Genomic DNA, 10,946 nt, shown 5'->3' with positions numbered 1-10,946 from the left:
CATAATGGAATAGAAATTGCCCAAAGTGTTTCCCTTTGCTTTGAACAGCTTTAAATCTAATACTTTCTGATACTCTTAACATCAATAAGCCACTCCTCATCTCACTGGCACCTAATCAATGAAAAATGCAGGAAAACAAGCAGAGCAATGAAAGCAAAAGCGCCAAATCATCAAACATATCAGAAATAATTCAAAATGAAGGCAACATTGGGGGAAAAAAAACCCAAAAAAACCAAACTACAAAAAAAAAAAAAAAAAAAAAAAAAAAAAAAAAAAAAAAAAAACCACCCAACAAACCAAACCAAAAAACACCCCAGCCAAATGGGATTTCAGGACATTTTTCCAAACACAATTGTACCATTTCTTAATGCTGGTAATACTTCAGATATTTTTGGGATAATTCAATGAGAAATTGTCTTCCCAAAAAGCATGCATCCACATGATGTATAAGACCCTTGTTTGTAATCAATACCCATCTTAGAAGTCCTGGCACATTTTGCTTATTTAAGGATATCCAAATTCATTAAAACACAGAATGTTTTGAGTTGGAGGGACTTTGAAAGGTCATTTAGTCCAACCTCTCCTGCAAAGAGCAGGGACAAGAGATGTGTCTCCAATAGACACATCTATTATTTGTATTTTACTAATGATTTACTGTGGATTTGCTCAAATTGCTTCCATACTTAGAAACTGGAAATCACAGGCACCCATAGATGTCCTCAAACCCTGAAGCCAAGTCAGAAAAGGACCCTCAAAATAGTGCATTTTTTTGGCATTCCCCAAACTTCCATATGTGACTCCATGGATGTTGGTTGTCAGCTAAGAACGGTTAGCTGGAAACTGCAGTAACAGCCCTAAAATGCAGAATGAAAAAGCCCCCAAGGGTGTTGCACAGGACTAAAACAGATGAAGCATGAGAGCCAGGTGGGGGTTGTCTATTCTCCCAGGTAACAAGGGACAGGACAACAGGGAATGGCCTCAAGTTTCACCAGGTTGAGACTAGATATTAGGAAAAATTTCTTCACTGAAAGGGTTGACAGGCATTGGAACAGGCTTCCCAGGGAACAGGCTGAGTCACATCCCCAGAAGTATTTAATAAATGTGGATGAGGCACTGAGGGATGTGGTTTAGTGGTGGACTTGGAAGTGCTGAGTTAATTATTGGACCAGATGACCTTGGAGGTCTTTTCCAGTTATAATGATTATATGATTCTCTGCTCGAGTATGGCATAAGCGGACTCTTCACAGAACCATGGAGGCTGGAGGAGACTACCCAGAGCTTGAACCCAGATTCCAAGCAGGGCCATGACTCACAAAGCCAGGACTAGACTTGTCTAAGTCTGCAGCCTCTGCACTGCCCTTAACCTCTCATCCCAGCTCTGATTTCAGCCTTAGGTCTAGGAATTTCCAGCACCACATTCTTCTCCAAAAAGAGAAGAGCAGCAACAACCAGTTCAGGAAACCAAGCACTAGCCCAATACCCAAATGATTCTTCAGCTTGCAGTCAAAATAAAAAGCTTGGCCAAAATAATTTCTTCCTATTTACACACAGGCCATTTAAAGGCCTTTAAATGCTACTAGCTGGATGCTGTAGAAACAAAATGAAATAAAATGGGGCACTGAATTGTGTCAGTAATGGAGAATATCCAAATTGCAATGTCCCCAGCTTGCCTTTTGCTTGGGACCACTAAAACTCTTCAGTTTGTTTTTATTCTAATCACTTGTCCTCAAAGGCAGTGGAGAGACCAGCCCTTTCCCAGGGGTTCTATCCATGCCAGAGCCTGGCAGCATTCCTCCTCCAGACAATCAGCCCTCCTTCCTATGTGATGTCTTGAGAAACAGCTGCTGTTCCACAGGACAACTCATGACCCTTCCCACATACTTTTTTGCTCTTTTCTAAAAATACCACTGCAGTCCCTGCAGAGGGAGGAGCCCTGCACAGGCTCCAAAGGCTCCACATTGCAGCTGAGGCTGCTGCCCAAGCTGAGGTGTGTGCTTTGATGGCCAGCAGCTCAGGGATGGACAAAGGAGGAAAGCAGTTTTACCCCCTGGTTCTTCTGCTCTCCTTCCTTTGTGCTCCTGCCTTGCTTCAATCCACTCCTCCTGGCCCTATTTGTAACCATGGTGCCAAGTCCTGGGGGATTTTCTACCTCTGGCATCATGTCCCCCTCAAGGAAAACTATTATTGCAGAAAGAAAGTGTCCCCTGGACTTGAAAGCTTAACTAGAATAGTTCAATCTGGTTCCTTTTTCTGAGCCCAGGGCTGAAGGAAAGGGCTATGCGTATAAGATATTGGGTAAAGTACCAATGCAAGCACCAAGGACCATGGATTTACAGTCTTTGGGAGAACCCCCAGGGGTTTCTCAGGCTTCCTTGGTGAGTGCTGGTGTTTGGAGAGCAGATGGTTACAGGAGACTGGACATGGTGCTCACACATCTGCAAAAATGTGGAAACTCAAAGACAAAACATGTAGAAGGAAGATGCTTTTCCACTCTTTGGAGAAGGAAGGGAAGCTGAGTTATCCTCATCCCCATCCCAGATAAGTTAAAGAACAGGCCAGCTCCTTACAGGAGCAGAGAGAATTGAGAAAACTTCCAGGAGAGAAAAGCAATAAAGCTCAGTGCAGCAGGCTGGGTCCGAGCCCTTGTAAAGAGTGACTCAGCCAGGGCCTCACAGCTCTGGGTAAGACTCCTCACCATAAAGAGCTCCTAAGCAGAGGTGCTGAGTGATTGCTTTATTGTTCCTTACAAACCTTGCTGTGAAAGCCCTGTAAATATGTTTATGAGCTTGTTGGGGCGGCTTCCCCGCTGTTGGCAGTACTGTAAATAAACATGCTTGCCTTTGATTCACGGAAGTTTCATCTTCTGGACTCCATTATGGAACCTGGCTCTGCTTCCAGCTCAGACATGGGGCCCCTCCTGCCCCAGCTCACAAGGAGCACGACATTTCTGCTCTCCAGTGAACAACTGGAAATATCAGTGCACGTGTTTAGCATTATACACATCCCCATATGGCAGCCTCACTTGCAGCCCCCTCACTCCTCTTCCCCCCAGCAGAGCTCTGTGAATTCCACCAACTCCAAAACAGCAGCCTGTGGAAAGCCTGGGGACAGCTTCCATCTACTGGCCTCCTTTCTCCCACATAGCAAGGACACTTGGGTATGATCCTCTGAGCTTGGGTGGGCAAAGCAAGCTTAGGGGAATGCATGTTGCCTGCATCCAAGAGTGATGTTTGCAAGCATGGGGTGCATCTACATTTGAGGGCAGCTTCAAAAAACTATTTTGGCTTCCACCCTGCAGTGGCTCTATATTGGCTTCCACCATGCAGTGTGCAGGAGCAACCTGTGCCAAAACCTTGTTGATGAAGGTAAGACAAGGAGCCCAGCTGAAAAATCTGCCACCCTGTGCTGTTTCCCCTGTCCTGCACAGCCGAGCTGCCTCTGTGTCATCACAGCCTGGTGTTCAAAGCAAGCTGAATTTGCTGCTGTTTTACCCTATAAGCCAGGATTTTGTGATGCCAGGAATGTTCAGGCACTGCCAGATGAGTGGCCAAGGTGTCTGTGCAAAGAGGGCTCAACACAGGGAGAGACAAATCAGAGAACCACAGAAGGGTTTGGGTTGGAAGGGACCTCAAAGATCACCTCATTCCAACCCCCTGCCATGGGCAGGGACACCTTCCACCATTCCAGGTTGCTCCAAGCCCCATCCAGCCTGGCCTTGGACACTTCCAAGGATGGGGCATCCACAGTTTCTCTGGGCAACCTGTGCCTGTGCCTCACCACCCTCACAGGGAAGAATTTGTTCCTAATATCCAAGAAATCCTCTGCAGCCATCCCATTGCAAGTGTCCAGCTTTGAGAGAAAGGTTGTCCAAATCTCAACCCAAACCTGAAGACAGATAATTTTTACACATAGTAAAAGTCAGCTCCCTGCCATTCCAGTGTGTCCATGTGAGCACTTCATCCCTGCACACTGGACATACCCATGAACTTCAGTGAAACCTCCCCTTTGCCTCCTTCCAGGCATCTTCCTTGTCTCTAACAAAAGCAAATCCCAGTCAAGGCTTCTTCAATATCAAAAAGTGTGGCACTAAGTGTGGACTCCTAACCACAATATACAAAAAACCCCAAAACTTAAGCTGAAGAAAACATCTCAGAAATTCACCAGCAGCAAAGGTAGATTTTATCAGTTTCTTTGCTTCCACCCACTCTCCTATTATAGAGTTAAAATATGGGATTGGTCCAGGAAACAATCTGCATCAAAATAGAAGAACCAGGATATTTGCCCATCAATATAAACTGAACGAGAGACACACCAAACATCACAAAGAATCCCATGAGCAAAGAAGCATCTTGTGCACTCAGCAAGCAAAATGCTCCTATTTTCTGCAATGCCTTGCAGCCCAGCTGTGATCAAAAATGTTTGAAGTGTAACCTAATAAATTGCAGTAAACATAGAGAGGATACTAAAGAAATATTTCTTAGCTGGCTTTTGAAGTGAAACAGAACTTGTGCTGCAGGACAGCAGCTCCAGGGGACCAAACACTCAACAGGAGTTTCTTGCAGGGGGAACAAAAGGATAGGTTTGTAAGCAAGGGCTATGAGACGGTTTAATGCTACAAGAGGGGCTGAATCCAAGCTAGGGTGAAAGGTTTAGGCTGATCTGCACCTGAGTGTCAGCATGGCCATATCTGAGTGCCTGTGGCATTGGGTCTGTGTACACAGAAATTGAGACTTAACCAAACGGCAGAGAGTGACCCTGCAGAAGGGACACTGGGCCAGGGCTCTGTAGGTTAGCTCAGGTCAGGGCACATTCCATCATGTTGTTTTCCATAACACACAGGCACTGAATTTCCACACATACCAGTGGGAATCAGGTGTTGGTTTGCCAGAAGGAACATGGGTCTCTTAATTTTCTGAGTCCACACCATTGCTTGGATCCAATATGTTCATAAAATCACGGAATGGTTTGGGTTGGAAGACACCTTAAAGACCATCTAATTCCTCAGGTTACTCAGAGCCCCTTCCAGCCCTTCCAACCAGAACCAAGATGTGGGGCATCCACAACTCCTTTGGACAACTTATTCTAGTGCCTCACCACCCTCACAGGAAGAATTTTTTCCCCTAACATCCAATCTAAACCTGATCTCTGTCAGTCTGAAGCCATTTCCCCTTGTCCTGTCACTCCAGGCCCTTGTAAATAGCCTGTGTCCTTCTTTCTTGTCAGCTCCCTTCAGGTACTGGAAGGCTGCAATTAGATCACCTGAAGCCTTCTCTTTTCCAGGCTGAACAATCCCAGTTCTCTGACTCTTTCTTCACAGCAGAGGGGTTTCATCCATCCAATCATCTTCCCTCACAGAGCTGTCCTACCTTTGGACTCTCCCCAATACCTCCATGTCCTTTCTGTGCTGGGGACCCCAGAGCTGATGCTGGACTGCAGGTCAGGTCTCAGCAGGGCAGAGGGACAGATCCTCCCCTCACCTGCAGCTCACCTGCTTTGGATGCAGCCCAGGATACAATTGGCTTTCATCTTGTAGGTCTCCCTCCCATATCTATAGGGTAGGAATAAAAGTCCTGGTTCTCCTGCCTGCCTTGAATATTTAGGTTGCTGCTGCAGCTGGGTTGAGGTTGTCTCCCACTACAGCATCCTATTAAGTAGCAGGATAAACTGAGAGCACAGGAATACAGTGGCAGACACCCCCACAGCTGCCAGACCCTCCCTTTGCCCAGGCAGGGAAAAAGTTAATCAGGACACCAGTCTGGCACCAGGAGCAGCTGAATCTCATTTGGGCCACCTACACATTGTGAGGATAAGGAAACTGTCTCCAATTATATTCTGAAAAAGAGTCAGAAGGGACCTCCCAACAGATCTCCTTAATTTCTGCTTCTGCAAAAATGTCCATTTTCTTCCTTTTTATTTTTTTTCCTTTTTTGTTAATGTCCATTTTTCATTTGTGGTTTTCAACTAAACCACAAGCCTAATGAAGCGAGATGAGTGATGGAGAGGTTTGGTGTTTGTTATCATTTAGTTTAATGATTTGACTGTGGGGTCTCAGCCTGGTATCTACAACAAAAAGTTCCTGTCAATTCCCAGCTGTCTGTGAGAACTTCCACAGAAGAACAGAGCAGGAGGGGAACTCTCAAAGAAGAAAAAGCTAATGGGGCATTTCTGAAATATGTCTGCAGGAACATCCTGTGGAACCAGCAGGATTTGTCAGTCTGGCAATTTGCAGTGACAATGAACATTTTTCCAAAATAGATATCTAGAATATATTTCCTGATATGTTCATTTCTTGCATCTCTGGCTCAGCCTGCCTCCAAACACTGCCATGTTTTGGGAAACCTCACATCCCACTCTGAACTCTCTGGTGTAGTTCCATCTCTAATTTCAGCTTCCAGTTGTCTGGACTATGTGACTTCAGTGAGAGGGAAATTAAGAGGATTTCCTTCTCTCGGCATGTGGTTGTCAATTGATCCCAGAAACAATTCAGATTTATTGCTCCAATTTGATGGCTCATGGGAAAGGAATTGGCTCCCCAGCAGTAAGTCCAAGATGGGAAGAGGCAGTAGCCTGAGCACTGTGACTGATGGCCACAGACAGAAATACTTTCTTCACCGCTTTGCAAGTCAATTGCTGCACCTTAGACCTTAAACCAACACATGGTGAGTGACCTCCAGATACTGATCTGGAGCTTCACCTTTCACCTCCCTCCACTTCTCAGGTTTTCCTCTCTCTGTTCTCATCCAAGCCATTGCAAATATTCATCTTTTCTTTTTTGCCTCCCTTTGCTTTGGCTCAGCCAGGGCCTGAAGACTCAAGACATTATTCATTCAGTGTAACTCTACACCCTGTGCTGTGGATTTAGTCAACTGGATCCAGTGGCCCCTTCTGGCTTGAAAGTCTCTTCAGACTAAATTCATAATAGCAATGCTAATGCAGACATTTTGCAGATGCTTATTTCAGGACATGGAATAGTTATGATTCATCTTGTTTGGTGTCCTAGAATATTTCAGCTCCCAAACCAGCACTGACAACCATGTTTTTTAATTTATCAGCACTTAATTCAGTTTTAAACAAACTTAGAAATTCTTCTCCATTTTATTTTAGTATGCATTATTCATGCAGGCCCCAAAAACGGGAGTTTTGGACAAGCCCATTGCATTATTTAGAATGTCTGGACGTTTGCTTTTAAATAAATTGTCTACAGCACATTAGGCAGTGAGGACATTTTTAGTCCTTCTCTCCTAGTCTACAGAACTGGAGTGTTAAAAGAAGCCAGATCAGTATTTCCAACCAATATGAAATTTGCCTCAAAAAACTATAAATCTGATAGCTTCTCCAGCTATGAAAGATATTTGGTCATGATGTTAATCTCCTTCAAATGCTGTCTGTTCCAGAAGATGACCATCCAGAATCAGATCTCAAATAGCCTGAGTTTGAGTGCCTGTTCACAGATCAGCAGGATTATGTGGCTTCCAGAGTTTTTCCTGATTTTAAAAAGGAAGCTTTGAAGCAAGTTATGAATTCACATGATTCAAAGCTCCTTTAAGTTGAAGTGATTCATCCCCCTTCTGCTAAAAACATCACCAAAAGATCAGGTGCCAGGCCATCCTCATAACTGAATACAAAATCAACCCCAAAAAAGAGAGAGCATGAAAGGAGAGAGTTAATCCAGACACTGCTTTGTCCCTCAATACAGATGCTTAAAAGATTTAACAAGGGGAGAGCTGCCATGCAGCCTGCACATACATGCTAGAGAACAGTTAATGTGCCCTAAAGTTTGATAATCTGAATAAAAGTGGATTTGAGAAATTTATCTGGATTAACATGATCTGCTTTTCAGTGAAAAGATTTTGAATCCTCAACAAGGAGCTTAGCCACGATTAACTCATTTAAACACTTTCACAGCTAAATGTGGTCCCAATGCCCCAAGCAGTTGGAGCTTTACCCTTTGGGGATTAAGCTAAACCTCATCTGGTGGTTCTCCTGCTCTTCTCTATGTCTGCCTATTCTGCAGACAGCTCCTCATGGTATCACCTCCATCCTTCCTTTCATTGTAGGGGGCTGGAGAAACCAAGAGGTGGGAATTTCTCCCGGTTCTTTCCCATCTGGTTGTGGTTTCCTCCCCTCATTGTCTGGTGGCAAAAGAGATGATGAGTCGCACTCAATTTGCCAGGTCACTGAAGAATCTCAGCAATAGAGAGTCACCCAAGCAGCTGCTGCCTCAGACTGATGTGCAACCCCTCCAAGGGAAGAGGGTCTGGATCGACCTCTCCCTCTAGAGATTACCCAGCAATAGGAATTAGTGCTTGAATTACATCTGAGCATCCAGAGAAGTTCTGCTGCCTTCTCCTCACCTCTGGACCTGTCAGGGCTCATCCTCTGTGTTAATGAACTAAATTAAATGAGGGCATGGGGCCTCAAAAGTGCCATCCACACTGTTGCATTTTTGACATCCTCCTTGGCATGGGTCAGACCTGAGCTTGTCTTGGGGCTCGAGGCACAGGTTAGAACAGGGAGCAATGGTTGATTTGGATGCAGCCATCCTGGATTGGGGATTAGAAGGATTAATACAAGCTTAAATGGCACAAATTGGCCTCAGAGCCAAGAGCAGCTCCTCCCCCATTTTATTCCCTGCTATGGGTGGAGCTGCTAAAGGCAAACTAAGGCAAACTAAAAGCAAACTAAGTTTGCTAAAGGCAAACTAAGAATACGAGAGTATCCTTGGGAAGTCCCGGCAGGGAGATTCCCCTCCCTGTGGGACACAAGGAGAGGATCTGCCTGTAAAACTCTTTTTACTCCATCAGTTGCAGTCCATGTCTGTTGTCTAGGGGTGAGGAAGAAAGCTTCTTTCTCACAGGTACCTCAGTTAGCACTGAGAGCTGAGGAGTCCTCCAAAGGTGAAATATTTTCTGCCCATTAGATAAAATGAACTATGAAATTCCAGTGCCAGAACTCATCAGAAATAATCAGGTTTTCCCATAACCTTTTTTCTTTTTTAATAAAGTACTATGATTTTTTTTTTTTTTTTATCTCCACAGGAATGTTCTAGGGTTTTGTTTTGTCTTGTTCAGTTTCTTTCCCAAAGGAGGGGGAAGATCTGTTTTCAGGACTAAAAGCACCTGGAAATAAAACGTATGATTTATACAAGATCTTAAAAAATTTATGCTTAGGCTCTTTGCATTTCTTGGGGCTTACTGGTGAACATTGGCATTTTGTGTCCAGACGCAACCTATTACAAGACAGATGTCTAACCTTAAACTGCATCTCAGCAGACATGCAAGCTGTGCTTTCTCATCCAGACAGTTCTGCCTTAAATCTTTTTTTTTTTCTTTGCTGCTTTTTTTCCCCCAGCTTTTATTCATTGTTTTTAAATTAAAAAAAAAAAAAAATCATAAAAGATGAACCAAAACAAAGTGATGTGAAGAAAACAGCCTGAGCTTCTCTGGCAGGATTAAGCCGCCCTTAGCACTAAATGCACTAAATGGCAAAGTCTTGCTCCAAAAGCCCAGGCAATACAAGATACAGAGAAACTCAAATCTAATTAGAAATGTAGCTTCATTTAGTCAGAATTAATTATGTCACTTATGTAGGAACTCCATGTTGCTACACCAGCCTGGTGATTCAGTGCAACATCTACAAAGTTTTTCTCTGTTTTATTTGCTAAAATATTAATGTAAATGCAACATTTGCGAAGGCATTGGATTCAGTATCCTCTGGGGTAACACACTACAAATGTGAGGTAATGGGGGCAAGAGCTGCAGGGAGAAGTAGATTCCTACCCTGAACATATAATTCTGCTCATCCTCAGGATGCCCTGGGACTCTCTCTGAACCACCTCTATCCAAAGTTCTCCAGAGCCTCAGGTTTCTCTCACTGACCCTAAGCAAAAGTGCTGAGACACTGCATTGCCCTCTTGGGCCAGGAACAAACCAGACACTGAAGTCTCAAGGGCTTGGGGGTGCCCAGAAAATCCCTCAGAGAATAATTAATCTGTTCTGCCCTGGATACCAACCTCAGGATGAGCTGAATTGCCTTTAAGAGGTTCTGTTACACTTGGACAAAATATTTGGACCATTCAGTGCCTCTGTTCTCCCAAAATACACACATGTGACCACCCCTGTCCAGTCCAGGGTGCAAGATCAGAGGATGCCACAGGGCAAGCACCACAGCAATCAACTTCTCCTGACTCAGAGTCTTTGCAAGATGGTGCCAAGCATCATATGGCACCAAACATAATAAACTCTCAGACAATGAGACCATCCTCAGAGTATATAAATATGTTTTGAATGTGGAGTCCTAGAGCAGGTAAGCGACGAGGAGGCCATGGTGCAGATGGGCACATTTTTAGAGACCTAGACACCTACTCAGGGCTGGGAATTCACCTAGATTACATGTCAGCTGGGAATTGCAATGCCTAAAACACATTATGGTCACATCTTCTAGACCCTTCACAAGAGGGGATTGGGAAAAACAATGAAAAACTTTCCAACACACTGCTACAAGCCAAAGCTCAATCTGGCTGAACAGTTACACACTGAGAGTAACTCTCTGGTATTTTTCCTGCACCAGCTCAGTTTCAAGTTTATTATTCAGAGCACTTCACTTCTTTCAGCCTAAACAAAAGCACTGATCACTTTAAGTAGTGCCCACTCCTTAGTTCTGTTTTTACACTTCCGTCTTTAAAAGATTTTTTTCCCCTCTTAAATCTCAGGATGAGCATTATAAATTGCTTCCTACACACAGGGAAATGGCGCTAAAGCCACTGCAGGGCTCTGCCTTTGGAAAAGTTGGAAGAGAGAAAACTCAGGAAAACAGCCTATTTAATGATGGCCATGCCATGTTTTTCTGGTTATGATTAACACCAGAGAGCTGACACTGCTTAGCTCAAATGGTGTTTTCAGCACAGATCTGAGAAGGGTCCAAAGCTTCTTTCTGTTAATTTGTCA

This window comes from Zosterops lateralis, assembly GCF_965231275.1.
Source record: "Zosterops lateralis genome assembly, chromosome: 3".
Lineage (NCBI taxonomy): Eukaryota > Metazoa > Chordata > Aves > Passeriformes > Zosteropidae > Zosterops > Zosterops lateralis.
The sequence above is the reverse complement of the archived record's forward strand: the minus strand, read 5'-3'. Positions refer to the sequence as shown.